General features: G+C 52.6%; 1 protein-coding gene across 4 annotated transcripts in view; it reads left to right on the top strand.

Annotated features, from left to right (window-relative positions):
* The first annotated feature begins 289 nt into the window (after window positions 1-289).
* The window catches only part of P2RY6 (pyrimidinergic receptor P2Y6), a 39,780-nt gene continuing 13,625 nt past the window's right edge, over window positions 290-26,444 (top strand). For all 4 annotated transcript variants that reach the window (XM_054512119.2, XM_064576954.1, XM_064576952.1 and 1 more), the window contains exon 1: window positions 290-479. The gene's annotated coding sequence lies outside the window, so the exon portion shown is untranslated. The remainder of the gene's footprint in view (window positions 480-26,444) is intronic.

The raw sequence follows: 26,444 nt of genomic DNA, 5'->3' as shown, positions 1-26,444 counted from the left end.
CCCAAAAGACCTGAGGAATCACCACTTCCCACTGTCCCCAGTACAAAGAGGGAAACTGAGGCCAGGGAAGGGCAGGAGTGCTGGAACCTGGACTAGAGTCCAGGGGTCCTGATCCCAGCCCAGAGCGCCGCCCCCGACGCCGGTGGCCTTTTCCAGACTCTTATCAGCACCCTTTGGTCCCCCAAGGGGCGTGCGACCCAGCCGGGTCCAGCCTGGGCAGGACTCCAACGTGGGTGCGCTCCGGCCCGGCCCCGCCCCGGCCCCGCCCCGCCCCGCCCCCGCTCGGGCGCTCGCGCGCGGGCTGTGAGGCACGCGGGCGGCCGCAGACGCTGGGTTGGGAGCTAGGGCCGCCGCCGACGTTGCCCCTCGCTTTGCGGGTTCGCCTCCTGTCGCCAGAGCGAGAGGAGTGCGGGTTCGCCTCTCAGCGCCGGAGCGAGCGGCGTTCCCCGCCTGGAGCCGGCTGGCGCTGCGTGGCCCAGGTAAGGGCTGTGCGGGCGGGGGATCCAGGGGCAGGAGGTGCCGGCGCGCGCGGGTCCCGCGTATGCCTGCCCGCTCCAGGCTCGCAGCCCTGGCCAGGTGGGGTTCCCAGGGGTGAGTGCCTCTGTGTGTGTGTGTGTGTGTGTGTGTGTGTGATGTTGGCAGTGTGTAAGACATTAGTATGGAGGGCGCCTGGGTGGCTCAGATGGTTAAGCGTCTGCCTTCGGCTCAGGTCATGATCCCAGGGTCCTGGGATCGAGTCCCGCGTCGGGCTCTCTGCTCCTTGGGAGCCTGCTTCTCCCTCTGCCTCTCTCTCTCTCTGTCTCTCATGAATAAATAAAATCTTAAAAAAAAAAAAAAAGACATTAGTATGGAGTATGGGCAATGTGTGTGTGCAGAGTGACCAGTGGATTGTGGGGCGTGTCCACACGCACGAAGTGTGGGTGGGACCTATCTACAGCTCTGGATGACTGTGCCAGAGTCACCCAGGGGTTCCTTGTGTGCCCATGGCGTGTGCACACCGTGTGGCAGGAGCCACAGCACGAGAGTGCGTACATGTGTGTTGTGCCTGTTTTGAGATGTATATTCTGTGTGTGGCACATTCGCGGCCCTGTGTGGTGTGCTGAGCTGGGTAATGGAAGGTCAGAGCGTTTGTGTAGCCCTTACCACCAACAGAACATTCTCCATGACCCCGGGGTGGTTCTTACTAAAGGCTTAGGAGAATGAAAGCTCCCCCGGGGATCTGGGTGGAGGAAGTGCAGACAGTCCGGCGCTCACACTCACGCACACACACAGCTTCTTTGAAGTCTCACTTTTTAATCTTCAGAATTCATGTGGATTTTGCCTTCCTCTCTAATATTTCTGCACTTGTTTTAATATAAAAATATTGTTCTGATAAGTTATCATCCAGTGAGTTTGACTCAAGGCTTGGCAGGGTTTATCCTGTGGTGGGAGCCCTCTGGCACCTGTAGAGTAGGAACCCCCTGCCTGCCCTCCAAACTGGGATGGCAGGACTTAACACATCCTGGGGGAGTGTGGCAGTGTGGTTGCTATGTGGTTGTGCTGCGTGGGCCTGTGTGCGGACCGGTTGCATTGTGGGAAGCTGGAGTTGTGTACGGCGGCGTGTCCGGGGTGTGAGGGAAGGGGTCACGGTGGTGTGGGGGTGTATCCTGCGTGAGGGGACTGTAGTGGGGTCTGTTGGTTATTTCTAGTTCAGCAGCAGGGGAGCTGAGCTTCTGGAGAGGAGCCCTGACCATCAATGAGATTCTCGCTTTTTCCCCACTGGCTGGACAGGTCAAGGGTGCTGAACTTGCGGGGACTACAGGGAAGGGGGTTCCCATAGCAGGCTACCACCTGGGACTGTTGAGGTGGTTGTGTTATCCCAGCTCTGGCACTCTCTACATGTAGGACCTTGGTCAAAACCTCTCTTCACCTTAGTTTCTTCCTTCATAAAATGGAGACATTAATATATTTGCCTCCTAGGGTCATTGTAAGGATATAAAATGCTGGTACAATCTCCAGCACATAAAATCCCTTAACTGTTAGTGATAAAACTAACTGCTGGTGATAAAACTATGATGGGTATAATGGAGCCTCTACATGGCGGGGGGAGGGGGGGGTGTCCCTGCCTGCCCCAGGAATCCCGATTCCCGCAGGAACAACAATTTCTCATGAGCTGGGCAGTTGGGAATCTGAGAGCCTTCCATTGAAGTGTGTCTAGGGAATCCATTCCTGTCCCTGGTCTCCATCACTCTTGCACTCTTCAGTGACTCTGTGCTCCTGGGAAGATGCAGTCTGAAAGGGGAGAATGCCAAGTTTCTGGCAAGGCCGAGAAGGAGTGTGGGAGGGAGACTGGGGTAAAGTGCAGGGGTAGCCATGGGTCTCCAATGGAGGACTCTCTCTCCTGACAAACACTAGAGGAACAGAAAAATGTTGGCGTGTGTGTGTGTGTGTGTGTGTGTGTGTTTGGGGACTGGCAGGGGCAAGGGTGCCCTTTGCCTGGAATGAGGAAGGTCAAGAAGGGCAAGATCAAGGATGTTTGGTCCCTGGCCCAAGGCATGGAGGAGGTGAGGTCAGAGTTAGAGCAGGTGGGCCTGAATCCAGGCTGAGGTGACCCAGGAGACCCCTCAAGCTGGGCTTTGTTTGAGGGAAGGGGAATGTTTGCATTGGTGAAGCAAGAGCCCTTGTTCCTGATGACTTCATTGGGGTAGTTTAGAGAAGGTGCCCAGAGGCCTCAGAGGAGGAGGGGACATAAAAGGCAGTATTGGGAGCCGTGGAAACATATTTAGGGAGGGCACCTAAATATATCCTCTGTGGTGGCGGGGTGCTGTGATGGGCTGGCGGTGAGGCTCAGGACAGAGCAGAGGCAGACCAGTGTCCCCACTGTCCCCAAGCAGAGAGTGCTTTGGCCCCAGAGACCCCGTGTCCTGCTCCAGGAGGTCTGGAGGACAGAACCTTGCTGCGTAGCAGGGGACCTGGCCCAGCCCTGACTGGCTGGGTGACAAGGCCAGCTCTCTCATCTCAGCTGTCAGATTTCCTTTAGTCCACAATTCCCACTATAATTGTTCGTGATTCTACAGCCCTAGTCCCAAGAATCTATAATCTCAACTCACACATTCTTAAAGTCTGTAATCTAAACTCTAACTTTCTGTGCTCCTGCTGTACCATTCCCTGATTCCAACTTAAGTGTTCAAGGATTCTGACTCTGGCTCTGGCAGCCTGAGACACTTTAAAGCTTATAAACCACCAGAGAAAATATGCTAGTGGTCACTTCTGCAGAATTGTTTGAGAAGCCCCAGGAAAGTTCCCTCCACAGTCAACCACTGCCATTGGAGCTCCTCCTCTGGGGTAAGGGAAGGTCCCTGGTAAAATGGCCACATGCTCCCTGGGATGGGTGACAGTGAACCCACAGGCCCTTCCTCAACAGGGCAGTGGAGGTACTTGAACTCATGGCTTTCAGGGGAAGGAGTGGCCCAGGAGAGGGAGTGGTTTGGATCCGGAGTTGTCATCGTTCCCCTCGGGATGAGGGAACTGTGGGATCACTGGGTTCCTGGAGGGGACACAAAGAGGATGAAGGGAGAGAAAAAGAAATGGGGCTGAGGAGACCCCAGTGGCAAACCTCACTATGTCTGAGACTCTCTAAGTACCTTAGGTTATAGAAAAGACTCTTGTGGTGTTCACAAGAATGGCACCATTAATGCATAGCCGTGTTTGAAGTCAGCGTGGCCTGGGGAGTGAAGGGCAGACGGCCAGGCCCCGCGTCAACAGTGTGACTTTGGACAAGTCACTTTCCCTCTCCAGAACTCACTTTGCTCATCTGGCAAACTGGCACACAGGACTAAAACTCCCTGACCTCTCTCTCCTACCCCTGAGGACAGCAACACTGTTGTGGGGTACCTGGACCAGACTATAAACATTAGTCAAATAGGGTGAGGAGAGAAGGAAGAAATGAATGATCAGGTGAAGAGTTATGAAAATACAGCACAAGGCACCATGACTGCGATCTCTCTTCCCCTCCTCCCTGCTCAGCCTCAGTCTCAGCGCACGTGTGAGAAATCGGTCTCAGAACTGAAAGAACTGGGGGGCTTGTCCTCTGGAAGAACCCAGGATTGGCTGAGAGTTTATGAGATTGGGGGTGTGTGGGGGACTCCCTGCGTGTCACCTCTTGCCCTGCAGCGTTTCCACCCAGCCCTGCCCTGAGCCCGGAAAGCAGGCCTGCTGAAGCACAATGCTCTCCATGAGTATCTCCCCATGACCACCCCTCAGCCCCCAAGCTGATGATTGAAGGAAGGAGCTGTAGCTTCGGGGGCAGTCGTTCTGGAGGCTGGGGTGGTGAGCAGGAGCCTCCCAGAGGTTGGGGGAAGAGCAGATGCCAGAGTCCTGAGCCCCCAGGCTGTATGGAGTGGGGTGAGGATGGGAGTGGCATTAGCATGAATGAAGAGGGGACACGTAGCACACATTTACCCATGCCTACTGTGTGAGGTACTGTGCCCAGTCCTATCCGTGTGCTCTCGGTCCTCCAGCCACCCTAACAGGAGCAAAGGGTTTGGGTACATTCTGGGCTTCTTCCTCCATTTGGTGATCAAGCCACATTGAACCAGCCTCCCAAATATCTCTCCAATGGTCCCCTTGTCTCCATCCCTGTGACTTTGGCTCAGCTCAGGAATCCTCACAGCGTCCTCACTGCCAGTCCCATTCTTCCCTCCCTTTTTATTTTGGCTGCCAGGAAGCTCAGTCACCATCTTAGTCTAGATTTCTCTACTGTTTTTTTCTGCCCTGCCTCTAACAGGATCATGTGGCCTATATGGCTATTCTCTGCACTGCCTCCAGCCCTTTAAGGACAGTGTTGTAAATCCTAAAGTAAATCATGAGTAAAATCTGATATTTCCTAGATTCTTAGGAGGAGGTCCACTGGCTCCTTGAGTTTTTCACTTTTTTTTATTGCCTGTCTGACCACACTCACTCTTACCCAGACATGGAGACACATGTGCTGAATGGGGCAGTGTATTGGTCCAAAACATTGTGTTCAAATCCTGACTCTGCTACCACTAGCTCTGTGAATCTTGGGCAAGTTGCCTAACTGCTCGGTCCCTCATTTCCCCATCTGTAATATGGGGATAGTAATGGTACGTAACTTATAGGGCTGTATGAGGGTTGAATGAGATGTTTATAAGCACTGTGTGTTTGCCCATATAGTTGTTACCTGAATGGGCCATTCTGGAAAGGCCAGCAGGAAGAAGGACTGGATCTGTATGGAATGTTCTATATCAGTGTTTCTCAAATGTCAAGTTATGCCTGGATCCCTTGGGGATCTGATTCAGTAGGTCAAGGTAGGGCCTCAGGGTGCATTTCTAACATGCTCTCAGATGATGCCAATGCTCCTGAGCGAAGTTCACACTTCAGTCTGTGCCGTGAGGACTTAGATTGGGCTGTGGCTGGAATCCATGGAGGAGAAACAGAGCATGGTAGAGGAGCCTGGGACTGGTACCCCACCCACACCATCCTGGAAGCTCTGAGGAAGCTGGACTCCGAGCTGAGTCTGAGACAAGGACTGAGATGCTCTTCTTCACCACTAGGTCACTGACACTCAGAAGAGCTCGATAAATATAGATTGAATGAGTGAATGAATCACAAATTTGGTGAAGCGAGGGCTCCAGGGGGTAGCTGGGCTCTCTCTGCCCAGGAATGGTCCTGTCCCTTCCACAACTCCTCTTTCTCACATTCTGCTCTTTAAGCTCCCAAATCCAGAGTGATTAATTAGTCCAAGGCCTCACCTTGAGCTGGTAACACACAGGGCTGGGCAGATGGAGGACCACACTCCTGAAAGGACCTTTGTCTGCTTTCTCTGAGCATTCTGGGCAGGGCTTATGCAGGATGGCTGGAGAGGATGGGCCAGAGAAACCATCTTGTGTCCTTGGGAACCCCTCAGTCTCCTCTGGGAAGAAGCCAAAGAAGGGCCTGGGCATCCAAGGACTCAGCTCTCCCCCTTCCACCTCTTTCCTGGTTCTGAAAGGTCTTGGTATGAAACCGGCTGTGGAACCGAGCAGTAGACCTGCATATGCTGGGCTGCGTGTGAGTGCGCATTTATGCGGCTGCACAGGTGCAGGATTCGGGGTGGTGTGCCCCAGAGTGTGCCAGCTGCCTGGGCATGTGCGTGTGTGTGGACCTGTGTGGCTTGTATGGAGCTGTGTTGGGGTCCGGGTCTGCTGGCTGTGCACCAGTGAGGGACCGTACCCACAAGCACGTGCTCCTTCCTCCTCTGCCCGTTCCCTGTGGCCCCTCTGTCCTTTCCTATGATGGGTAACAGCAGACCCCCAACGCGGGACAGAATGAGGTGCCCAGGTTGCAGAGAAGGAGAGCTGAGGTGTAGCAAGAGGGACTAGCCTCCCCCTATCTGAGGAGACCACCAGGCATGCTGCCTGCAAGCCTCAAGTAGGGTCCAGTCCCTTGGTGATCCCTGGGGCCAGGTGGTCTCCTGTTTCAGACAGAGAACTGAGGGCTGTGCTTCCCTCCTGGCTCCGGGGAGCAGCAAGGCGCCAGTGAGCAGTAGCCTTGGGTGGCTGGGATGGGCAGGACACTGTTCCTACTGGCCAGGGGCTCATCCCAGGCCTTCTCAGTGGTCCACTCACGTGGGCAGAGAGAGCTTTATCGGACAGCTGGAGAAACCCAGGTTCAGAAGGAGGGGACACTTCCCCAGTGGAGTAGCCGGAGCTGCCCTGTGAGCTCAGCCCAGGGTGAGGAAGGGGGGCCCTGAGACCCAGCTGGGAGTGGCTGCCTCGGGGGAGGGGACTCTGGAGGCAGGGTCCTAAGGTCAGCCCGGCCAGTTCGTGGCCAGCAACCATCCAGCGAGCACCATGGGGGTGTAAAATGTAAAGTGCTTGGCTATTGTACAGAGACTGATGGAGGGCAGGAGGGTGACTGTGGAGGAGTCAGCGCCCACATGCAGCGGAGGGTCTGAGGACCCCAGGAGGCGGGGCTTTGGCCTTGGGCACACGCCCACCGTGAGGAGCCTACACCCACGACTGAGCTGGGAGGGCCTGAGCCTGAGCTAATCCTCTAAGCCTTCCTCCTCTTGCATAACTGCTTTTGTTCCTGGGGAAAATCGAGAGCCTGCAGTGACCAGGAACTCCACAAATCTCCTGTGGTATCTGGGCCTGCCTGGCATTGTGGCAAAGAGTGCCAAGCCTGGGAGAACAAGGCTTGTGAACTGGGGGTTCACAGGAGTGGGCACATGCGTGCACCACACACAGAGACACAGACACAGGCCGACATGCGTGTGAACAAACATACACTCTCCAGGGCCACTCACATGGACACACACGTGTGCCATAGACACACAGGTACAATTCTAACATGTGTGCCCCTGCGAATACCTGTACAGTTTCTGGGTCAAACCCACACATGGCTGACACCCCTCCCTCGCAGGCTGCCTGTGCCCGACATCCATCTAGTTATGTCCTCTCCCACCCCTGGGGGCCTGAGGTAGAGGATGGGTGACCCTTATAACTACCTCAAGCTTACATCTTCTTCTCCCAGAATTGGCTTTCCCAGACCTCCTGGCCTTGTCCCTTTCCATGTCTCCTTCCTCATCTTCTGACCACAAGGACAAAGGAGAGGCTTTTTCTGTCATCTGTTGGCCTGCTGGTTGGGAACAGAGGTGGTTTTGTCTTTTTTTGAATTTACACTTAGATCCCATCAAGCATCAAGGGCCTGCTCAGGGGCTACCCCAGGGTCCCACAAGCATGAGGAGGTTGTTTTTCAGACAAGCAGGGATGTTAAGGATAGAACATCCCCTGTTACATAAGTAGCACCTAGAAGTTTACAAACTGTCCTCTTGCCAGTGTTCTTGCTCATTCTTTACGACAGCCCTGAGATACAGGTGTCTGCATGTCTTCCGTTGGACAGATTAAGAAACCGAGGCCCACAGAGAGATGGGACCTGCCTGAAGTCACGCAGCAGGATGAGGCAGAGTTAACCAAAACACTAGTGTCCTGAGCTTGAGCTGGGGAGAAGTGGTCTCAGCCTCCCAGGGCTTAGAGAATGAGATTTTGGCCTGTCCACGCTGGGAGGATGGGGCAGGCTACGACTACCAGATGGGCCAAATGGAGGAGCACCTCACAGTCCTGTAACCAGGAGTTGGCTGAGGGCATAGACAGCCCCCATAGGCCAGCACTCTGCCGTGAGGCTCAGCCCTGAGTCCACCCTTGCGGACATGCCGGAGGAGAAGGCAGGAGAGGGAACAAGGACACCTTCAGCTTGTTGTGTGATCCAGGCCGGCTCCTACCTGTCTCCGGGCCTCGTGCTCTCTCAACAGTGGGATCCTGGAGTTGACTGGAGAATTTAGAGCCTTCGGAAGGCTTCTCCATGGCCATGAGTGGAAGGCAGGCTCAGGATGCTCCATACCAGGGCCCTGGTGGGCCTGAACTAAGGCCTGCGCCCTGGAGCCCTGCCCCCTCTTGAGGTCCCCTGAGGCAGGGCCTGGCACAGAATGGGGACTCGGGGCTTGGGGTCTCCTCTGGGCTGGGCAGGGGGCGGTGTAAGAAGAGGATCCAGCAACTCCAGATGGTGCCTGTCCAGCTTGCCTGAGATTGCAACCTCCTGGCGCGCTGCCCCTCATCCTTCCTTATGTTCCTCCGTAGTTCCACTGCCTGACCTGCTCTGTATTTACTAAACTCATTAGCTAAAATATACTAGTCTCCCTGGTAGAATGTCAGTGATATGAGGGCACAGGCTTTGTTTTGTGTTCTCAAGTGCCTTGGACATTAACCTGCACAGAGTAGGTGCCCAATAAGTACTTGTAAAAACAAAAAAACAAAAAAGAAGAGGAGGACCGATCTTCTGGCGGGGGAGGGGCTGTCCCAGGCCACCATTGGCCTGAGGCAGAGCCACCCAGTCTGCCCTCTCGTCAAGCCCGAGCTTAAAGCTGGGTTAGAGCTGTTGAAGAGGGTGGTGGCCCAGGCTCACTGTTTCCCCCCCAAATCACCCTCAATCTGAGGAGCCATCCTCGACCCTTAGGGGGAGCCGGTGGTATCTGGCAGAGCTGTTAACCCCAGGGTCTCAGGCTTTCTTAATGGATCTTCCAGGCACTGTGAAGAAAACCAGATCAGTTGTTCCCGGTGGCAGCAAGAAGCAGGGCCAGGACTCTCTCCAGACCTTTCTGAGAAAGGCCAGGAGACGGCTGAGGGGTAGGGTGGAGAGGAGGAGGAGAAAAATGGTTACTGACAAGTGCCTCCGTGTGCAAGCCCAGGTCCTGAAATGCCATCTCAGACTCTTGTCCCGTCGGCACTCTGCAGGTAGGCACACCCAGACGATGAAGGGACCGCTCACAACTGGGTAGTGGCCGAATGAGCTGGAATGTTCTTGGGATGAGCCCTGCCTCTTGCCAGCTTTGTGCTGCGGCAAGTTACTTCCCCTCCTTGATTTCTTGGTTTCTTGCTGCCTCCGGGGACTTCTGTGAGACATGCACGTGACAGTTTGTGGCTCAGGAACTGGCTAGCTCTAGGGTTGCTCTGGGAGTCAGAATTTGCTCCAACACTTCATGGACCAATGTGGAGCTCACTAACTCCTGGGTGAGTGTTCTGGATCAGTGCCCTGAGTGTGCCTGAGCCCCCACCTCCTCTCAAAGCTTCACACGCAGTCCCCCTTGCAGCTGCTGTGGCTCATCACAGACTGGAGTGGGGGTGGGAGAAGCCTTGGGGGTCCTCCTCTCTCCCCTGTCCTAGTTGTGCCAAGAGCCTGCAGGCAGACTCGGGGACTGGGTGGGGCCCGTGGAGGGTGGAAGAGTGGAAACAGAATTGGGAGCCGTGTTGGTCTGGGTTTGAGTCTCGAGTGGCACAGGACACATTCCCTCTCTAGGCCTCAATTCTCACTCTATAAAATGGGGCTAACAATGACTCCCCTGACTATTTGAAGACTGGTAGATATTGTATGCTAGTGAGGGTCCCCCAGGGAGGAGGCTGGGCTCTGCCCTCAGAGCCCTCTGGGAGCCTATGGTGGGAAAGGCTAAGAAGGGATGACCGGATGGGAGTCCACAGAGAAGGCCCTTGGGAAACTCTTGCCTCTGCCATCCCAGCTAAATCGCAAGACAGCCTAGAGCTGACCCCACGTGACTGGTGAGAAAGTGAGTTCTTGAGTCCAAGTGTGACTTGCTGAAGGAGAGTGAAGTGGGGTGAACGAGGAAATCTGGGGAAGGAAGCTGCGTTAAAACTTTCCTGGGGTTTCTGGTGCCGCTCATCTCCTGCTAACACCTCCGGGGGCGGGGGCTGGGGGGTGGGAACTGAGGCAGCTCGGCCGTGAGATGGGCCCTGGATGTGTCTGGGATTCACATATCTTGTCTGCTCCGGAAAGGGCCCCAAGCCAATTCAGGGACAATCTCTCCGCCCCTCTGTATCAAATGAGATGATAAGTGAGAAGGCTCTTTGCAAACTATAAAGAGCTGCGCCTCTGAGTGTGCATGTGCCTGTGTGGGCCAGCCCTTGGGTGTGTAAGCACAAGTGGGAATGTGCAGCTTGTGAGTGTGTGTGCACGCGTGTGCGATGTGTGTACATGGACGTGTTCCCCTGGCCTGGCGGGGTGGGGTAACAGCACGCTGCCCGAGGCTCCCTGTTTGGCTAGGGCTTTTCTCCTTTACACTTCTTACGATCCTTTGTGTGTGTGTGTTTCCTCACTGTTTCTTAGTTTACCAGAAAGGGAGCCGGCCATGGTCCAGGAACCTAGCAATTGTCTCTGAGCCTGCTGACTCTTCTTGCCTCCTGCCCGCCCTCACCTCGTCCTGTGGTTGTCCCCGGAGGCCGGGCTGCCTGGCGCTCCCAGCAGGGCCTGGTCTGCGGGGCTGGCACCTTGCCTGGCTCCTCTGTGTGGCTCACCTGCCACCCACTCTTCCTTCTGAGACCCTGTGCTCGCTGCTGTCACGTCGTTGTCCCGTTGACTCTAGACACCATCCAACCCCCTCCAGAGGTGCTCTTACTATTCCCATCTTACAAGTAGGAAATGAAGCCTCAGTGAGGGGAAGTGATTTTCCCAGAGTCACCCAGCCAGCTAGTGGCATTTCGGGAGTTTTAACCCCAACCCAACTCCGGAGACTTTATTTTTTTATTTTTTATTTTTTTAGGTTTTTATTCATTTATTTGACAGAGAGAGACACAGCGAGAGAGGGAACATAAGCAGGAGAGTGGGAGAGGGAGAAGCGGGCTCCCCGCTGAGCAGGGAGCCCGATGCGGGGCTCGATCCCAGGACCCTGGGATCATGACCTGAGCTGAAGGCAGACGCTTAACGACTGAGCTACCCAGGCACCCCAGGAGACTTTATTCTTTTTTTTTTTTTTTAAGATTTTATTTATTTATTTGAGACAGAATGAGAGAGACAGAGAGCACATGAGAGGGGGGAGGGTCAGAGGGAGAAGCAGGCTCCCTGCCGAGCAGGGAGCCCGATGCGGGACTCGATCCTGGGACTCCAGGATCATGACTGAGCCGAAGGCAGTCGCTTAACCAACTGAGCCACCCAGGCGCCCAGGAGACTTTATTCTTAACTGTTGTGACTCACCTAGGGGGCATGCGCTGGCTGGTTGGCTGGATGAATAAGTGAAGGAAAGAGCAAATGAATGAATCACTCGGTCAGTATTGAGCTGAAAGAGCAGGTGAAGTGAGGATAGCAATGGCTGCCGTTTATTGAGCACCTACTATGTGCCGAGAGCTCCAAAGTGCTTGGATTGAGCTGACGAATGCAGCCAAGCTTCTTGTTATCCCCGTTTTGCAGTTGAGGAGGCTGTGGTTCAGAGAAGTTAGAGTGTGGGACCTGGGATTCGAGTTTGTCCTCCCCGGAGGAGGGATGAGTTGGCAGAGTCTGGCAACTAGTGCTCGCTGTAGCAGAGGCCAAGACAAAACTTTCAGGAAGCTGTGTCTTCAGGGTTCTCCCCAGTGACACTCCACCCCACTCCTCTGGTTCTGGGCCCATTTCCCCATTTGTCTCTGAAATGCATTTCTATTTCAGTCTGGGGTGGGTACTGCTGGCCCAGCTCTAACTCTTCCTCTCTGACTGTTGGCATGTCTGGGAAAGGCCAGAGCCCCAGCCTGGACAAATGGAGGTATCCTCCTGTTCTCCCTGCCCTAGGGCTGGCCTTGTCACTAACAACTCCCATGGGAGGGCAGGCCCGTGCAGCTATGGGTCTGTGGAGATGGCCCAGCCCTGTGCCAGACGCCAGGGACCCAGGAGTGAGTAGATACAACTTTCTGCTTAGCCAACTTGGGAAGAGTGCTGAGGCCTGGGTGGCTTAAGCCTGTAGTAGTGGGGACAGAAGCCTGGCATCCTGACTCCCAGCGCAGCACTTGTCTGGGGGGCCTGGGACAGAGCGAGGGCTGTTCTGTGGCCCCAGGAGTGAGCTGACCTCTGGTGTCTAGGGGACAGATCTCAGCTCAAAGGGATGACATTGTCTCTGGCAAGCCAGGGGGTTGAGAACAAGCCATTGAGGTCAGCGAAGTTTCCTGAGCACCTCCTATTAAGGGGCAGAGGTGGGGGGAACACTCTGGATGAGGAAAAGAAATCAGATGTTGAAATCTGAGCTGGGTTTTTGAACCTAGGCACCAGCATTTGCTGGCTGTGTGATCTTAGACAAGTTATCTAACTTCTTGAAATTTCAGTCTCCCCACCTGTAAAATGGGATGATAGAGCATACCTGACCAATTCACAGAGTGGTAAATAAGATCAGGCACATAGCATTACTGTAGGTTCTTAGGAAGTTTTAATTCACTTCCTTCCTCACCATGGAGAGCCCTTCATCTGAGGGAGGAGATAGTCTTTTAGGCAGCAGCTAGTCTGATGGTTGAGGCGAGAGACAAAACTTGTAAGATGTTAGGATAAACCCTACAGATTCGCCAACCTTTAACATCACGGGGCACAGTTTCATTTCTCATGTCCCAAAGGGGAAACAGAGACTTGGAGAGACTGATGTGTGAGGCAGCCTGAAATGCCTCTGTTGTAAAAAGTTGCTAGAATAAAGCAGATACTGGGTCAAAATCCGACAGCCCCCATCCTGGGTTTCCTGACCAAGCTGGAAACCTTCCTGTCAGAGTCCCAGGCCTAGTGAGATTCATGGAGGACTTACTTTGTGCCAGTCCTATGCCACAGCTGTATCATAGATGTATCTTTACAGTAACAACAACAACCATGAAAGTTAAATACCGCAACCTGCTTAATAAGTGGGGAACCTGAGGCTCAGAGTGTTGCATAACTCATTCAAGGTCATACAGCTAATAGAAGCAGAGGGAGAGCCCTGCGAAAGTCTAGCCCTGAAACCCATGACTCTCCTACTCCATGGGGTACTCATTCCGTAAAAGATGTCAGGCCTCAGATCAGAAATACATAAAATAAAATGGTGAAATGTGAATGACAACATAAAAAAGGAGTAATTAGGAAAATATAAATCAAAATCACAATATAATACCACCGTACACCCATTTGGGTGGCTATAATGGAAAAGACAGATAGTAGCAAGTGTAGGGGAGGATGTAGGGAAATTCGAACCCTCATACATTGCTGCTGGGAATGTGAAGTGGTACGGCCACTTTGGAAAACAGTTTGGCAATTTCTCAAAAACTTAAATGTAGAGTTACTGTAGGATCCAGCAATTCCTCTCTTGGGCATATACCCAAGAAAATTGGAAACATGTATCCATGCAAAAACTTACGTACAAATGTTCATAGCTGTGTTATCCGTAATAGCCAAAAAGCGGAAACAACCCACATGTTCATCAACTGATGAATGGGTAAACAAAACATGGTGTATCTCTCCGATGGAATATTATTCACCTGTAAAAAGGAAATTCTGATCCATGCTACAACATGTATGAATCTTAAAGACATTATGCTCAGTGAAATAAGCCAGAAACAAAATGGCACGTATATGGTTCCCTTTACATGAAGTCTCCAGAATCAGCAAATCTGATTTGCTTACACCGAAAGTAGGTAACTAATTTCCACAGGATGGAGGGAGAGAGAAATGAGAAGTGCAAATGGGTACAAGATTTCTTTTGTGGTAAGGAAAACAGTCTGAAATTAGATAGTGGGGATGGTTGCACAATCTTGCGAATATACTAAAAGCCAGGGAATTGTACATTTTGAAAGTGTGAATTTTATGGTAGGTGAATTACATATTGATTATTCAGAAAACAGAAGCAGGAACATACAAGTGACACAGAAGGTTGAGGCTAATGTGGACGTTAAAGCAGAAGCACAGGGAAATTCGACTGTGAGCTTCCTAGCAGCTGGAACAAAAAGGGAAATGGAGCCTCCCCGAGGAGGAAAGTGCCAGCTTCGTAGGAAAACCAGCTCTCCCAGGGCTTCACTCTAGAGCAAGATTCCTCCAAGCCTGAGTCGGCTGACTATCATAATAAATTGTTAAAAACACAAATTCCCTCCATCTCCCACCTGAGATTCTGATGCAAGTAGCTTCGAGAACTGTGAAGGGCCCGTGATGTTACCACACATCCAAGCTGACAGGTTAGCCTACTGCATTTTAACGGATGCTGGCAGAAGACCTGACTCCTGGTTGCAGGTGGAGAACTTTGTTCCTCAGCAACAGAAGCAGGGAGAATGTCAGGATTAGCACTGGCTCGTCAAGCCCCAGGTCCCACAAGGGCAATAGAACACAAGGCCAAGTAACACCTGCACACGTGGAGGGTTGCATTCCAGGACAGGAACCTGGATCTGAGGCAACTGAAATCCTTCACCGTGGGCAGTCAGCCTGCCTGACCTTTGCCCCAGAGGCAGGCATCACCAAATGTGTAGGGTTTTTCCCTCTTGACGCCAGCCAGTTCTGACACCAACTCTGAGGGGGTAGCACAGACCTCATAGGTGAAGGGTTCAGTCCCACAGGACAAGATTGCCACCCCTCCGTTCAGATGCCAGTCACAAGTCCTGGACCTCTCATGCTTCTGACTGACTGGATGTAACTCAGGAGTTCCTACAACCCCCTTCTCAGGTTTGATAATTTGCTAGAATGGCTCACAGAACTCAAGAAAGCACTTTATTGGACTATTACCAGATTATTATTATTATTATTTTAAGATTTTATTTAGAGAGAGAGAGCACAAGCAGGGGGAGGGGCAGAGGGAGAGGGAGAAGCAGACTCCCCACTGAGCAGGGACCCTGATGTGGGACTCAATCCCAAGACCCTAGGATCATGACCAGAGCCGAAGGCAGACGTTTAACCAACTGAGACACCCAGGCTCAGATTGTTATGAAGCATACAACTCAGGAACAGCCAAATGGAAGAGATTCATAGGGTAAGGTATGAGGGAAGGGGCAGAATCTTCCCAGCACTCTGATGTGTTCACCAACTTCAAAGCTCTCCAAACCCTGCCAGTTTGGGTTTTTTATGGAGGCAGCATTACGTAGGCATGATTGCTTAAATCACTGGCCATTGGCAACTGACCCAATCTCCAGCCCTTTTCCTTTCCCAGGAGATTAGGGAGCAGGGCTGAAAGTTCTAAGTTTCTAATCAAGGTTTGTTCTTTCTGGCAACCAGCCCCCATCCTGAAATGATTCAGGGGCCTGCCAAGAGTCAACTCGATAGAACAAAAGATGCTCCTATTATTCAGGAAATTCCAAGGAATTTAGGAGCTCTATGTCAGGAATCAGGGACAAAGACCAAAAAATAAAAATAAATAAAAAATAAATATATATATATTTATTCTAGAGAAAGCATGCACGAGCAGGGGTAGGGGCAGAGGGAAAGAGAGAATCTCAAGCAGACTCCCCACTGAGCACGGAGCCTGATGCAGGGCTTGATCTCACGACCAACCCTGAGATTATGACCTGAGCCGAAACCAAGAGTCGGCTGTTTAATCAACTGAGCCACCCAGGCGCCCCCCAAAAATATATTTCTTACACCACATGTATAAAGTTACCATTTTAACCCTTTTTGAACACACAGTTCAATGCCATTAGGTACATTGTTGTGTAATCAAAATCGCCGTCCATCTCCAGAACTTTTTTGTCATCCTAAATTGAAACACTGTACCCACTAAATAATAACTCCCCATTTCTCTCTCCCCCAGCCCCAGGTAACTAGTGTTCTTCTTTCCATCTCTATGAATTTGACTGTTTTAGGTACCTTATATAGACGGAATCATATAGTATTTGTCCTTTGTATCTGGTTCAGTTCACTTAGCATAATGTTTTCAAGGTTCATCAATACTATAACATATGTCAGAATTTCCTTCCTTTTTAAGGCTGAATAGTGTTCTGTTGTATGTATAGATGACTGTTTGTTTATCCATTCCACTGCTGATGGACCTTTAGGTTGTTTCTACCTTTTGGCTTCTGTGGATAATGCTGCTGTGAACGTTGGTGTATACATATCTGTTTGAGTCTGTTTAAAAATAAGTTTCAATTATTTTTACCTAGAGGTGAAACTGCTGGATCCTATGGCCGTTCTATGGGTTGTTTTTTGTTTGTTTGTTTTTGAGGAACTGCCATACTGTTTCTCATAGCAGCCGCACCATTTTGCTTTCCCACCAGCACTGCACAAGGACTCCAGCATCTCCACGTCCTCACCAGTACTTGCTATTTCCTCGTTTTTTGAAAGTAGCCCTCCTAATAATGAGTGTGAGGTGGTATCTCATTATGGTTTTGACTTGAGTCTCCCCAATGATGAGTGATGTTCAGCATCTTTTCCTGTGCTTATGGGCCATCTGTGTGTCTTCCTAGGAGAAATGTCTATTCAAGTCTTCTGCCATTTTTTGAATTGGGTTATTTGGGTTTTTTTGTTATTGAGGTGTGGGAGTTCTTTGTGTAGTTTGGATATTCATTTTTTTTTCAGATACATGATTGGCAAATCTCTCCCATTCTGTGAGTTGCCTTTTCACTCTGTTGGTAATGTCCTTTGATGCACAAAAGTTTTAAATTTTGATGAAATCCAATTTATCTGTTTTTTCTTTTGTTGCCTGTACTTTTGGTGTCCTGTTGGTTGGGGCTGCTTTGATCGCCAGTGACAAATGTAACTGGTTTAGGCAAGAAAGGTATAATACGTTAATGTACAGGAAAAGTCGAAGGTAGACCTAGATCAGGCGTGGCTAAATCTAGCAGTTACAATGATACCATCACCACTCTTTTTGTATTCTTTCTTCTGACTTTCTACTTGCTTCCTAAGTTCCCCTGCAAGTTCTTTCTAGAAGCACCAGGCTTCCATGGCCCTCACAACTAATAATCCTAGAGGAAAAGGGAGAGAAACTTTCATACTGGTTCCACCAAAATTTCTGGAACAAACTTTGATTGGTTTCCCCTAAACCAATCATTGGTAAGGGGTCTGTATGGATGCCCTAACTGGTCAGCTTTGGGTCAGGTGCCCACTTCGAATGCACAAGATTACCATGCAGTGGGGGAGGGAGCTCCCCATAGCAAGAGATGCTATGACAGGTGAACATTCCTCCCCAGAAGAGGTCTGGGAAAGGGCATCCCTCACCTCAGACTTCCCATGGGGAGCCCTGGGAGAAGTAGAAGGAATCCTTTTAGTTGCTCCCTGAAGAATTCCTTCCCTGGAGGGAGCCCCGTGACTTGTGGGAGGGTGAGCCCCAGGCAAGCTGGGTCCCAGGCAGGTTGGGCAGAGAATGGAGGGGCTGGATTTCCCTGGCACCTGAGAACCTCCCTACTCCAGCCCTAATGCATTGTAGGAGCTTAGAATGTGTGCCTCTGGAGCCAGCCTGCCTGGGGTCCTAGCCCAGTAGCCATTCTTTCCACTTGTGCTACCTTGGGTAAGTCAGCTAACAGCCCCACTTGAGGGATTAAATGGACATAATACCAGTCTTCTCTCACAGGGCCATTATGAGGATTGAGTGGAGTATGGTACATCTGGCACACAGTAAGGGTTCAATTACTGTATCATTAGTAGTGTTCGTTTCGCCTCTTCTCCAGCCACACTTGCTGGTACATGGGCAGCTCCCGCCATGTTCAGCACCCTTCAACATGCCCCATCTAGCTTCAGCCCTTGCTGTTCCCTCTGCCAGAAATGCCGTTGCCTCCATATACACTGGGCCATTTCGTTGCTGCCTCTTGCACGGAGCCTTCCCTGCCTGCAGAACCATCTCTTCCCCCTGCCTGGGCTCCCCTGCAGGATGCCTGCCTCAGATTATGGGTCTTCAGGTTCCTCATCTACACTGAGTGCCTGAGGGCAGGACATGGATCTCCTCTGTCATTGAGCTTGTAGCGGGAGTCGGCCAGTGGCATATGTGAAGAGAGGGTGATCCAGGGGCGGTGGAAAGAGTACTGAGTGAGGAGCAAAGGTCCCAGGAACTGAAAGTAGCTCTGGGCCCTGCATCTTGCGTGTGAGGGACAGGGGTGAGTGCTAAGAACAAAGATGTCAGCAGGGCCTTGATTTGCCTTTATCCCCAGGCCCTGGGGAACCATAAAATGCTTAGACAGGGGAGTGATGAAGTCAGAGTTTTGCTGAGCAAAGATCCCTCTGGCTGCAAAAAGAAGATGGACCTGCTGGGGAGATGGACGACAGAGCATTGGGTGGATGTGGTCTAGGCTGAGTCAGGGACCACAGGATGAGATAAGGGGACAGTTTGACAGATGTGAGGCTTGGTGATTGATTTCAAGTGGGAAGTGGCAATGGGCATGCCCTGCCCCCACTGGCCTCTGTGGGTGAGGCTGGAGGCTGGTGGGCACCTGGCGCTAACCACTTTAAACAGTCAGTAACCATATCCCCCATGCAGTCCCACATGCTCCCCCCAGCCTATCCCCGTCCCTGGGTGGGGTCCAAGTCAAGCAGAAGCCCAGACACTGAGGAGGCTTGGTCACTGTCTGTAAGCTCCAGGGAGCAGAGCCAGGCCTCTTCACCCACCCAACTCTGGGAGAGCTGGTGGGGCTGAGGACAAGGGCATGGCCTGGCTGAGCTGTGCTGATGAGATCATCCGACTCCCTTGGGCAGGGTGGGACCTGGCCCAGAGAAGGCACCAGCCCGGGCCCACAGTTCCCTGGAGCAGATACCACATGGTTTCTTCCTGTTTGGTCCTCCTCAGCTGTGCCTTGCCGAAACACAGGCTGGTATGGAAGGGGAGGTGCCCCCCAGGGAACAGTGCTGGGCACAAGGGCCGGCCAGGGCCAGAGGCTTGTGCTGTAGGGGCTCCACCCCTCACCGGCTGAGTCTCCTCAAGAATCATGAATCCAGCTGCCCACTGGCAGGGCCGAGACTAGGACCCAGGTATTCCATCTCCCACACCTGACACCCACCTCAAGGCCCAGAGAGCCGTGTTTATCAAAGGAGCTGAATGCCTCTCTTCTCTGGGCCTCAATATCCTCAGCTGCAGAATGGGTGTGAAGTGCAAGAGAGAACTCAGGAAGCTCTAAGGGCTCCCCTCCCCAGGTGGAGAGGAGAGGAGAGGGCCTACATGGGCCTGGCAGTTGGAGCAAGCTATCCTTCTGGACTCTTCATCTACCCAGGAGAGGAGAGTCAGATTGGAACAGCAGCCTTGAGAACAGGGTACAGGGGCAGAAGCCCACCCCTCCATGGTCTCACCTGAGGGCTGTACGCCATCCTCTTGCCTGCTCTGGGCCGTGGATTCCTGGCTGTGACCTGAGGGCTAGACCAGGCATCTCTGAGAACCTGCCCTCCTTCCAATTTGTCTTTTTAGCACTCTGGCTGTCAGGGCTTGTGAAGGGGTGTATAGAAGAGGGCCGTGAGCCTGGCATTCAAGGTCCCTGATTTGGCCCTACTATGCCAGCCCTGGAGCCAGGACCCCACTTGGTGCCCTACTGTCTCTGACCTGGACTCTCACCATATCCAATCCCACCCTCCATCCAGCAGCATAAGAGACCTCCTGATCTCAAATTTGATCACACCTCTAGCCTGCTTTACACACAGCCGAGGGCTCCTTGGTTGGCACCCACAATACAGAGGCCAAATTTGTAGCCTGGCATTCGAGGCCTGTGGGGACCTGGCTCAGATGATCTCTCAGCCTCGCCTCCTGCAAACACAAACACTTGCAGTTACCCTGTGCCCTCATATCTCCAGCAGGCCTCTCTGCCAGAAACACCTCCCCTTTTCTGTCTACATTCCACCACAGAATCGCCTCCTCCAGGGATCCTTCCTTGATACCCCAGGCAAGGATATGGGCCTCCTCTGTCTTCCTGTGACAGATGAAGACCCCTTCATCTGTCTTTTCCACCAGCTGGGGCTCCTCAAGGACTGGGATCAGAGCCCAGTGAAGTCTCTAAGCATTGTAAGGCTTCCTGCAAATACATGTCAAAAGAGTGAATGAATGAATGAATGAATGAATGAATGAATGGGTAAATAAGCAAAGGTGATAAGTGAGGCCATTTCTCAGCTGGGCTGTGATGAAATTACGAGTGGTAATAGAAGCCTCATGGAGTGAATACCTACTTGCTCCAGATACAGGCTAGGTGTTCCAGATCCATTACTTCATTCGAGCCCCAACACTGCCATGAGGTGGGTATGATTATCTCTATTTTATACGGAAGGACCTGAGGCTCAGAGAGGTAAAACCACTGCTTGTGAGCTGTGGAGCCAGGACAGGGTCCAGGCCTGAGAGGAGCCAAGCTCTGCAGGGGGAACAGCGATGTGTGGCAGAGGGGTGCAGGTGGCAGAGGGGTGCAGGTGCCAGGAATGGGCAGTTGGATCTAACTGACCTTGGGTGGAGGATAGAATGGGGGGGTGTATGGGACCACATGGAAGAAACCCCATTAACGGGGTTTGAAGAACTCTGGGTTTTCCAGGGAGCTCTGAGCAGAGACCTGTTCTGGAATGAATCCTCATATTTCCTATGACTGGAGTGATGCTGGGGGGTAGCTTGGGGGAAATTTGCCCCCCACCCTCACCTGTTCCATGATCAACAGCCCCTACTATTTTGCGATGTTTTCTCAAGCCCATGTCATGAGCAATATCACGGTGTCTGTCCCCTCATCTAGCCCCTCCAGAATCCCCAGCTGCCTCCTAAACAGACGTTCAGGAGGTACCACTGCACAGCCTGAGCCCCACTTCAAATTCCCAGAAGAGTCCAGGCCCATTCCTGGAAGTCACACAGACAGCTTCCCGCCCCCCCCCTCCCCACACACACCAGTACCATCCTAAGCACTGGCCATGTAGTAGTGAATAAAACATAAAAAACTCTGCCCTGGTGGAGTTTATGTTCTGGTGGGAGGAAACAGACAGTAAGCAAACAAATGAACCCAAGTGACCTCACAGTGGCCTGTTTTTTCCCATGTCAAGATCACCTCTGAGATTTTCTCGGGATGGAGCTCAGATTGTCACTGGTTCCCAGGGTCCCATCTCGCCAGCCTCACCTAGAAAGACAGGGTGCCCACCCCTCTTCCCTGAGCTGGCCCAAAGGCTCCCTGTGTGAGGTGTCCTGGGCAGATTGTAGAGGTGTGAGAAATGAGGGCAGAGAGGGAGGATGGGAGGCAGAGGACTCAAGGACAAGCTGGACTGTGAAGGAAGAAGCACAGCTGGTGGCATGAGAGGATGGGGTGTGTTGTGGGCTGAGGGGAAGGATTGGGCAGAGGGCGGGATCAGCACTGCAGGAGGCCGCCTGGGGCCTAGGAGGAATGAGAGACCCGGAACAGATTCAAGTTTATTTAGATGGCCAGGAAGGTTGAAGGAGGCCCTTCTGAAATGGCACTCTTTGCTCTGAAGGAGGAATTGAAGGCTGTTGGGGTTGAGGGTAGGGCTGACAAGAAAAATGGGGCAAAGGCTCTTGGAAGAGATGGGAGAGGGACTGTTCCAGGACAGTCAGAAATTTGGGGACTCGGCCAAGTGGGGTGGTGACCCAGTCGGTGGGGCCTCAGGGCTCTCTGCTGAGTCACATCCTCCAGCCACAACTCCACAGTGCAGGACCAAGCAGTCTGTTGGTGCTGGGAACGAGGGATCCACACGACTGGCTGTGTTCACAGGAACCCCAGGTCCTGAGGTAGATCTCCAGGCTGGCAAGAGAAGGGAGTGTGGCCAGGAAGATGCTGGCCCAGGGTGCTGGAGGCCTCCACATCAGAGGCCCTGGTGTAGAGGGAGAGATGGTGTAGAGGTTGGGAGACTCTGGGAGGACAGCAGGATGGAACAGGGCCAGTGTCAGGGGAGGGGTGCCAGGGAAGACCTCAGACAGGGCAGGAGGGAGAAGCAGGCAGCCCAGGGCCACCAGGCCATGTCCTCTTCACCCTTTTCAGCTGGGACTATTCACAACCTGAATCTCTCACATACACAGCCAGAGAGAGGAGACCCACGGTGGCTTTGAAGTCTCTATCAGCCCCTGATACAGCCAGTAAACCTACTGTAAGTATAAACTGTAGTTTGCAATACAAGCATAATATCACACATAGCCCCCTTTGCCCCCAGTCACATTTCTGCCCCTAAGTCCTTTCTGTGTAGACATTCTTGAGTCACGCCCAGAAATTCATTCATCCATCCGTCCATCCATCCATCCATCCCACAAATATTTATTGAGTATCTTCTCTGTGTCAGGTACCATCCTAAGCACTGGCCATGTAGTAGTGAATAAAACATAAAAAACTCTGCCCTGGTGGAATTTATGTTCTGGTGGGAGGAAACAGACAGTAAGCAAACAAATGAACAGAATCGTATGTTAAAATATGATAAATGCTATGGAGAAAAATATAGTGGAGAAGGGGAGTAGGAAGTGCGCATGTCTAAGGTGGGAAGTTGCCGTTTTAGCTAGTGTGTTGGGGGAAGGCCTCATGGAGAATGTATCGTTTGAGGGGCCACCTGAAGGAGGTGACGTCTGCCCAGTGGTCCTCATATCCGCACCACACGAAGCAACACACTCTGCGGCAGGAACTGCCTGTGTCACTGCTGATCCCTTGAGTCAGGAGGTTGCCCTGCCTTTGACTTCCTCCTCCCAGGTCACCCCTCAGATGCCTACACAGCATGGCTCCTCCCACACCAGGTTGGCCACAAATGGGACCCCAGTCCTACATGCCTGATGTTTGAGGGTGAGGATTTGGGGTTTGGTGGGAGGCACTCTGGCCAATTGGAAGACCACCAACTGATGGGTGGCCTTGGCAAGATACTAAGCTTTGGGGGATTGCTCAGGTTTATCCTCTCAAAATGGTAAGAAGGAGACCATGCCCCCTTTACAAGCCCCAAGCAAAGGGTTTTGTCTTCAGATTTGGAAATGGTCATGGCTCCCTGGCCTCATGTCTGGTTTATGAGCTCTACCACGAGGTTTCCTGGGCCTGGACAAGAGCACTGGATTTAGCCTGTTGGAATGAAGACCAGCTGATGAATCGTGGGACACTCTCTGCAGGGTGTCCTGGGACTTGGGGGCAGCCGAGCTCTGTAACCCCAGAAGCAGGCCAGACTGGGGAGGGGAAACAGTGGCTATGGGCAGAGATCAGGGCTTTGTGTGATGAAGCACATCTCCCAGAGAGCTTTCTCCTGGGGGCATGTAGCGGCCTGGGAGAGATGGAGTGAGTTCCCTGTCATGGGAAGTATGCAAAGAGAGGCCAGACAAGTCCTGTCAAAGAGGCTTCAGGGAGCCTCCTTCTCTGAAGGGCTGGGGAGAGCTCTGGGTCAAATTCTCTTAAGGCCCCTCTGGCCCTGAGAGTCCAGAACTCAGAGCCCTGTCATAGACCCCTAGGCTCTGGGGCCCAGTTGGGTCTCCTCTCTCTGCCAGGTGGACTTAGGTGCTGGGGATGGTCAGAGCAGGAGCAAGGCAAGGGAGCTGCCTTTCATGGGAGGTAAGAGGTTCTCTGAGACTTCCCCCACACCCAGACCTTACCTGTGAGAGCTGTGGACAAAGCTGCCTACCTTTGGGACCTTAGGGTCTGTGTCTGAAATGGGCAGGATGACAATCCACAGTGAACACTCAGGCAGTGGTGGCGGTCTGCCCTTCCTGAGAGCTGGAGTCTAGGGGACCCAGGTAGGGGCAGAGGTGCTACTCCTGCAGTCATTACCTTCATTCCCCCTGACAAGTCTTCCGTGTCATCAACCAGACAAAGATTTTTTTTTTTTTTAATCGAGCCAGCACCAAGGACAGAGCCCTGTGGCTCATTTTTACAGACTAGGCTCACTCCTTCAACATTTCCCAGTGCCACTCGGGAGCTGGAGCCTGTACTAGTCTTTGGGACCCCAAAGGCAAAGCAGACTTTGTCCCCAATTCCTAACCAAGTTAGAGAAGGGAGGGAGTCTGGCTGACGTTGACTCTCAGGCTGGTCTTTTCTGCCCTGACTCTTGGCCCCCAATTCTGTGTCCTATCTCAGGCCACTGTGTTCCTGAGTGGCAGGGTGGCATGGTAAGTTTACAGTGCACCTTGGGCAAGTTCCTAATCTCTCTGGCGTCAGTTTTCACATACAGAGGAATGTTGCCTCTCTTCCTGAGCACAGACTTTATCAACATTCAGTTCTGTGTCCTAGTCCCGGCTTGCCATGACTCACTGCGTCACCTTAGGCAAGCCACCAGCTTTCTCTAAGCCTGTTTCTTCGCCTGCAAATGGGGATAAGACACTCCACCACGCAGGGCTGTAGTAAAAGCAAATGAGATCTTGCAGCAAAAGCACTTAGCTCGGTGGCCAAGAAACTACACAGCTACCGTGAAGTAGCTCAGGAAAGTGAGGCTTGGGGAGGTGCAGTGAACTTCTCAGGGTCCCACAGCAGGTGCGTGATAAATCCAGGACTAGAAGCTGGATTTCCAGCTTTCCAGGCTCCTACCCAGGAGCTACTGAGATGACACAGTGGTTACTCTGGTTGCTGCTGGAAGAGGGGCTCCCCTCAGGGGAAATGAACTGGGGGGCCTCCCTCGCAGCCGCATCGGGCTCAGGCCTGACCTGAGAGTCCCTCAGTCCCCATCAGCCCCTCTGCTGGTGGCCTCCAGGTACATGGCTAGTTCCAGCCTCCCCTGAAGGGATGTTAGGGTTCCAGGGATGACCCTGTGAACATGTGATGTGGAAGAGGAGAGGAGACATGGAGGGAGCAGGTGCAGGTCTATAGGCAGGACTCCTGATTTTAAATTACAGAATCCTTGGGCGCCTGGGTGGCTCAGTTGGTTGGGCGACTGCCTTCGGCTCGGGTCATGATCCTGGAGTCCCGGGATCGAGTCCCGCATCGGACTCCCTGCTCAGCGGGGAGCCTGCTTCTCCCTCTGACCCTCCCCCCTCTCATGTACTCTCTCTCATTCTCGCTCTCTCAAATGAATAAATAAATCTTTAAAAAAATAAAATAATAAAATAAATTACAGAATCCTAGGTCAAATGGACTGCAGCAACAAGGGAATTTTTCAGCTCATGCCATCAGAAAGTCCAGTGGAAGATAAAGCTTTAGGCGTAAGTGGAACCAGGCACTCAGTGGTATTCTTGCAAACCTATATATTCTCATTTCTCAACTCTGCCATCCCTTGGCTTTATTTTGCACAGTTTCCTTCCTGGTGTTAGTATCAACAATGCATAGGACAGTAGCTGGTATATAGTTCACCTGGCTCTAGAAGCTCCAGGCTCACTTCCAACCAGCTTTGCAAACCCCGTGGAAAACCTGCCTCCTCCCCAGTGTTGCAGCAAAATCTCCAAAATGGACTCTGAGGCACCCCGCGAAGGTCACCCATCCACCCCTGAGCCAGTTACAGGGCCTGAGGAGCCACTGTTCTTTCATGGACAGGCCGAGGTCACAGGGCCACCACTCCCAGATTGTCAAGACTTGAGGAGGGGAAGGAGGGGATCCCCCCAAGGAAAAACAGGAGGCAGGTCATCATCGTGAGAGGCAGTCTGGGAATTGGGTGGAAGGAACTGCGGAGGAGAACAGCGACTGCCTGCGGGACAGGCCAGATAGCTGGACCTGGGCCCTCCCTTCCCCAGAGAACTGGAGCCTGGTTATCTGGGAGGATGGGTGGGTCCTGAAGTCACCAATAGAGGCTGTCAGCCAACTAGACTTCTTGCAGGTCAACAGCAGGTTCTTGCATGAAGGGGAATCCAAGCGGCGTACCTCTTCAGCGGGGGGACGGGGGGAGTAAAAAAATTCAAAAACGGGGTCCAGGCAAGAAACAGAGACCCTCTCATGAGGGACCACTGCTCCAGCGAAAAGGAAGGTGCTGGGATCTTCCAGAGCCCTGGGCAGGAAGTGCGGCAGCCCATGGGCATGGACTTGGAAAGCCGGCACCATGGACTCTCCTTCTGTCAGGGGCTGCCCCATCCCTGGGACATTCCGGGCCCCTGTTCTCTCCCCCACAATCCCCCAGCCCCGAGGCTGCCCTGGGCCTTCTCAGCCCTGTGCCCACCTGGGGCCACCATGGTCACTGACCTCTTCACTCACCTTCCTAAGAGAGAACCTCTTGCTAACTTTGCCAAGCCTCAGCTTCCTCATCTGTAAAGCAGAGGTGGAAACTGTGAAGAGTAAATGAGGTGGGGCATTTTGCACAGTGATGACGTGAGGTCAGTGCCCAATAAGAACATTTGCCCAGCTTTTGGTGGGGATTCCATGAGCTCGGCTGACGGGCCTGGTGCACAGCCGGGGTGCAGGAGA

The sequence above is a fragment of the Mirounga angustirostris genome, unplaced genomic scaffold (assembly GCF_029215605.1).
Source record: "Mirounga angustirostris isolate CCGP_5_RB_7025 unplaced genomic scaffold, mMirAng1.0.hap1 SCAF_13, whole genome shotgun sequence".
NCBI classification, from domain to species: domain Eukaryota; kingdom Metazoa; phylum Chordata; class Mammalia; order Carnivora; family Phocidae; genus Mirounga; species Mirounga angustirostris.
The sequence above is the reverse complement of the archived record's forward strand: the minus strand, read 5'-3'. Positions and strand labels throughout refer to the sequence as shown.